Source organism: Cryptomeria japonica, chromosome 6 (assembly GCF_030272615.1).
Source record: "Cryptomeria japonica chromosome 6, Sugi_1.0, whole genome shotgun sequence".
Lineage (NCBI taxonomy): Eukaryota > Viridiplantae > Streptophyta > Pinopsida > Cupressales > Cupressaceae > Cryptomeria > Cryptomeria japonica.
Window position 1 is genome coordinate 493,644,586 of NC_081410.1, and position 6,157 is coordinate 493,650,742.

The 6,157-nt window shown below is 35.9% G+C and overlaps 1 pseudogene; it reads left to right on the forward strand.

Moving 5' to 3' along the window:
* Positions 1-1,444, forward strand: part of LOC131876668 (ubiquitin C-terminal hydrolase 13-like) — a 33,487-nt pseudogene extending 32,043 nt beyond the window's left edge.
* The last annotated feature ends 4,713 nt before the right edge of the window (positions 1,445-6,157 follow it).

The following is a 6,157-nucleotide window of genomic DNA, read 5'->3' on the forward strand; positions in this document are numbered from 1 at the left end:
ATATCACTATCAAACCAAGTGCATGCCCTGGGTATTGATGTTAAAAACCAAAATTCAAAAGAATTAAGTTTTTATCATTTATAGAAATAAAATTATGCGTTTTCGGATACACATCACTCTTAAAAAATGTTGTTTGTTGTAAACAACTAATTTTTGAGGGAGATGGAAAAAGCAAAAAATATATTTAGAATATACAAACAAGATGTTAAAAATTACTAGTTTATATCATCTTCAAATTCTTAACGGTTTAAAATTTATAGGTGTCTGAAAGTGAAGGTTTTTTTCAAAATATTCATCTAAGTGTCAAAGTTGGTCAAAAAGTGGGAACCGGTATTGTGAGTTCACCCATATGAAGGTAGCCAAGAGGATTTTGAGGTATGTGAAAGGGAATTTAAATTTTGGTATTCATTACTACTCTTCTAAAAAGTCCAATCTTGTAGGCTTTAGTGATTCAGATTGGGGAGGTAGTATGGATGACCATAAATCTACATCTGGAAATTGTTTTTCTTTTGGTTCTAGTTTGATTACCTGGAGCTCAAAAAGAAAAGTATTGCTGCAATTACCTCGGCAGGTACACAAGCTCTTTGGCTCAGAAAAGTTTTAGAAGAAATTGGAGAAAAAAAAATTCAGCCTACAGTAATTTATTGTGACAATGTGAGTCTCATCAAGTTAGCAAAGAACTCAGTTCATCGTAGCAAGACAAAGCATTTGATATGAAATATCACTTCATACGAGATTTGGTGCATAAAAGGATGTTGAATTGAAGCGCATCAACACCCAGGATCAGCTAGGGGATATATTCACCAAAGTGGTTGCAAAAGCTCAGTTTTTAGCACTACGAGATAAGATTGTGAGCCCTCTTAGCATCAAGGGGAGGTATGTTGATTTTTTAGCCTCCACAACCATACACCAGCGTGCAGCTAGATTAATTTAGTAGTTAATAGTTTTTTATTTCTCATGCAAATAAAGCATGCTATGCACACAGTTAGACTATTCTTAGATTAGAGCTTTCTTTAGAACTATTGGTTTCTTTTTTCACCAAATATTGCATGTCATGCATGTTCTATTTTTAGAGATTTTGAATTCTTTTTGTTAGTGAAGCTGGAAAACTCTATTTATAGGGAATCTTTGTATTATTTTTATTAAGCAGTAATATAGAATGTGTGTGTTGTTCTAATATGAGTTGTGTTTATTTTATCTCTGCAATTTTTATTGCTCTCTGTTATTATATTTTCTTGATTAGCTGGCTATAAAAACAGGGGTAGTTTTAGATTCTACAGAATTTTGTCTTTCTAGAAACTACACTTTTGAAAAAAAATTAACTTAATATTGGACACTACTCTTGTAGAGCCTAGGAGATGTTTGTGTCTATGGAGCTTGGGAGCAATATCTTGGGTTGGAGCATTCGGACAATGCACCAGAAAGATATCCTCGCAACTTTTAATAAAAAATTCTGTCAAAAAGTGGCAGGATCTTTTAAATAACAATCTGTCTTGCTGATTCGTTATCCTCAGAACTTTTAATTCTACTACCCACCATCCTAACTTGGATGTTGAATTTTGTCTAGTTTTAATAAAAAAATTTGTCAAAAGTGGCAGGATCTTTTGAAGAAAAATGTGTCAGAAAAGACTCAATGAATACCAAAATTTTGCATGGATTTCACCCACTGATCATTGTGAGAGCTTTCTTTAGTCTTTTATGTCAAATCATTACCAATCAAATCTGCCACATATAATTTACAAGTAACATGTAATTACAGGCAAACAACAACAGAATGCTTTTGTTGTTGAAAACTGCAGTTATAGACCTACTTTTTTCTTGAATGTTAAAGAGTGAGTCTGTAGAAATTAGAAAAAAATGAAAACTAAACCATCAAATTTGAGCATATGTATTCCCAGTCCCAAGACTATACAATATTGAAAGGGACTCTGTTTATTTGGTAAGCTAAAATATGGAGGGATCTGATAAGGTTCTTTTGATAAAAACTATATCGTAGTTTTAGATAAATTTGTTCTTTGAATGTATGCTAGAGTCATGAATCAGTTCCAAGGGAGATAAAATATCAAATCCAACCATATGTATCCCGAGACACTAGTCTACAATTGATTTCAAGAGTGACTTGGAATTTATTTGCGACCTTCAAGAAATTTGTGTGTGGAAAGGTGATGTTTATTGGTTGGAGGTGGTGTATGCTTCGAACAAATTTGAGTTTATTACCTTTGTTTGCTTGGAACCAATGTTTGGTCTCTTAAGAAACAATTCTTAAAAAATATTTTTTGCAACATGTTTCATTCGTTTCTTAAGGCAAAGTGCACAAGACACATATATTGATATATTAATAATTACAAAAGTATTACAAATAGATCAAAAGTCAAGATATATAGTAAATATCAAGGGAGCCTTGTTCAACCCCAAAACATGAAACTACAATGAATTTGGAATTATTGATTATAGTCCTTGATCATGCATGTTTTCATTTTTTTGGCATGTTAGCTAAAGTAGCTATTCATAAGATTATCAACATAATGTGTAGTGAGCTCCCCTTGAAAAATAGAACATGTGACAATACATCACTTACTTTTTTCTAGATTCACATATCCAATGATCCTAAAGTGAATTGATCTACTTCCAAGTATAAAAATTTCATTGTAACCTTTTATTGACTTGAAAAATTATTTAGATTAAACATGATTGCCCCATTTGGCATAGCCAATTGGTTGAATCCTTACCATCAAACCTCCACATATCCATTTTTTGCTGCTTACAAGATACCTTTTCATCCAAAGTCTAGTGGCATGATTGGTTGAGAATCTATAGAGCCTTGGTGAGGCATTTTTTTTATATGGCCATGAGATTTCCTATCTTAGCTTCAACCCTTGTGTTGGATTTTGCCAAGATCAAGAGCTCAATGAAATGTACAAAATAGAGACACAATATAGGACAATAATCAAATGTATTCTCATCAATAGAAATGATCAATAACATGATTCAATAGTTACATACAATGAATAGAGGCCTTCTTATATAGGCAAGGCCATATGGATGTATGAGCACACAAATATGACATGTGGCTCAATGAGAAACAAGGGTAGGTAGGAAATAGGTGTGGGTAGGTAGGAGAAATAATATAATATTCCACATGAGGTGGATCACCCACCAAAGGTGGAATTATCACTCCACAATAAGTGGATATGATAGTGTAATAACAAGATCAACACCATAAAAGGTGGAATTTCTCCTACACACACTATCCCAATGTGGCACAAACACCCAAGTGTCTCATATCCAAACTACTATGAAATGCATTATCCTAAGTAAACTTAAGTAAGTGTAATAATATCCATGATGAATAATTATTTACACCAACACCCCCCCTTAAGTGCAACTTAGGGGAATGCACTTAAGTCTACAATGCAACTAAGCAATTCAAGACGGTCCCGGCTACGAGGCCATGTTAGGTACCCATGTACAAATGAAAATGCATGAAAACCAATGTAATGAAATCTCTCACAAAGTGGGGAAAGAGAGAAAAACCCAATGGGAAAAAACCCTCCCCCAAAAGAGAGATGAAAAACATACTAGAGAACTCTCATAGAAATATGTGAGGAACAAAACCCCATGTGAGGAAAAAGTCCCCCCCATATGAGAGAAAAAGAGAAGTCAAACTGTGATCCCCCCTCAATGGAGAATCTGCACCAATGGAAGAAGCTTGATGTATGAAGAAACTGCTCCACGAACGTCGAACAACATTCCTCCCCTTAGGAAGAAACAAAACCAAAGGTGTATCCATGAAATCTCCCCAATCATGAAGGGAAGATGTATGAAGAAAACTCATGACGAAAGGAATCTCTGAAAGCTGCTCAAGTGTCCCCATGTCGATGCTGAAAGATACCCCCTCCAAAGGTGGTAAACTATGCCACATTGCTGAAAAAGGCACTCCAAGATCTAGTGGAGATGGATGTAGAACATGTCCCAAAGACTCACATGTCTCCTCAAAACATAAAGAGACCTCCTCCAACTGCTATACATAAGTAACCACAATCATATCAACCTCGAAAGAATGATCATGTAGAGAATGAACAAGAGGGTCAGAGTGTGCCCTCGCAACAATCGAAGAAGGATCACCTTCATCAAAGAGAAGATGTATGTCATCAATGATGTCTCCCAAATCTGCAATGTAGGATTCCACAAACAAACCTGCAATATCTGTCAAGTAATCATCCCATGAATATGAAGCTGGAAGACAATGAATATCCTGCTGCACTGAATCACATGATGGCACAACTGTCGCACTATCTGCATCATCAGGTGCAATAGGTGATGTGATATCAATATGAGAAGATGAAATACAAGACTCAAGAATGGGGTCACATGTGAGAATCCCCATGTTCAAGTGTCCAAAGTTCTCCTCAAAATCTGAACCATCACAATAAGTGTGATCATCATGTGTAGAATCATCAAATGTGAAATCATCATCATCAACAAAATCTGAAAAGGACTATAACCGAGATGCATGATCAACCACCCCAGTTGCAATGATAGCTCTAGTCTCCATGTCTCTAATAAAAACTGAGTCAGGTGTGAACTCCACAACTTTCTTAGCTGCGCCATGTGTGATTTGATAGATAGAAAGGAGATTGTTTGTCAAGTGGGGTACACACAACACATCATTGAAGGAGTTATCCCCAATATCAATAGATCCTTTCCCAATCACATCCATGTATGTATGATTGCCCATCAAAATCTGTGGCATGGTGCAAGGCTCAAATGTAGAGAACATAGACTGCGAAGATGCGATATGATGAGAAGCCCCTAAATCTAGAGTCATCTCTCTGAATCATGACTGATAGTAGCACATAGAGATTTTCCTTTTCTTGTTCCAAAAGAGTGAGTTTTTCCACTTGTAGAAGCCATGAATGCTTGCCCTTTTCCTTTTGAATGTGAGGAAGTGGAAGTTGATGAATCATCCTTCTTGTAGACTTTAGGCAAATCAATGTTATGCTTTTTGATGATATGTGTGAGCTCATCAATCTTCTTAGAATAGCAACGATGCTCCTCATGACCAATCTTTTTACAATAAGCACAAGTAGGTCTCTCTCTCTTTGGTGAATTATCTCTCTTGGAAGAGGATGAATCTCCTTGTTGTGGAGAAGATGGTGCTTTGTCCTTAGACTTTGATTGCCATTTTTTCTTGTTTGAGTTGTCCTTTCCTTGATTTCCTTTGTTTCCTTGATTTGCCACTAATGCTTGAGACTTAGAAGCCTTAAGAATGCCCATGCTTATCAACTTAGTTTGTTCCATCATCAACATTTCATTGAAAGCACCAACTGTAGGCATTGTGTAGCTTGAACCCATTGTCATCCTATGAGTTTGGAAACTAGAAACAAATGCTGCATATTCTTGTGGAAGCTTTCCTATCAAGTTGAATATCAATTGAGTATCCTTCTTATCAATGCCACAATCTTTGAGTTGTGCCCTCAGCTCATTTGCCTTAGTGACATAATCTTGTATAGTATCAAAGTTTTTGGGATCTAACATGGTGAGATCACTATCAATTTGATATCCCCTAATCTCATCAACTTGACCATACAAGTCTTGAAACTTTTGCCAAGCATCCTTGATTAGAGTACACTTCTCAATATGAAAAATGAGATCCTTTGATACATACTTTCTTAAGGTACCAATTGCCATGATATTTTTAGTGAGCCAATCTAAGTGACCAACTAGATCAGCCTTAGGATCAGCTAGAGCAACAATAGTTCCATCAATGTAATAAGTGAGTCCTTTTTCCATAAGTTTACTCCTTGCATCAATTTTCCAAGTAGCATAGTTATGTGGAGTTAAGAGAGGAAACTTAGAAGAACCCATTGCAGCAAAAAGGAAGGAACACAAGAGTACAAAAGCACAAGAGACACCCCCCCAAATTCACTCAATCAGAGTACCCCCCCTAAAGTGATGATTTTGGCACTTTATACTTAGTGCGATTACAATGAGCCACTTGCAAAACAAGGCAAAGTGGACTTATGATGCAAATTTTACAACTTCTCAAATGAGATACAAGAGACTTCAATCAATAGTGCAATGAATCTAACTGAGATTCAAGCAAATATACAAGTACCAAGAGAGCCAAAAATGGCCAAGATCTGAAAGTACAATT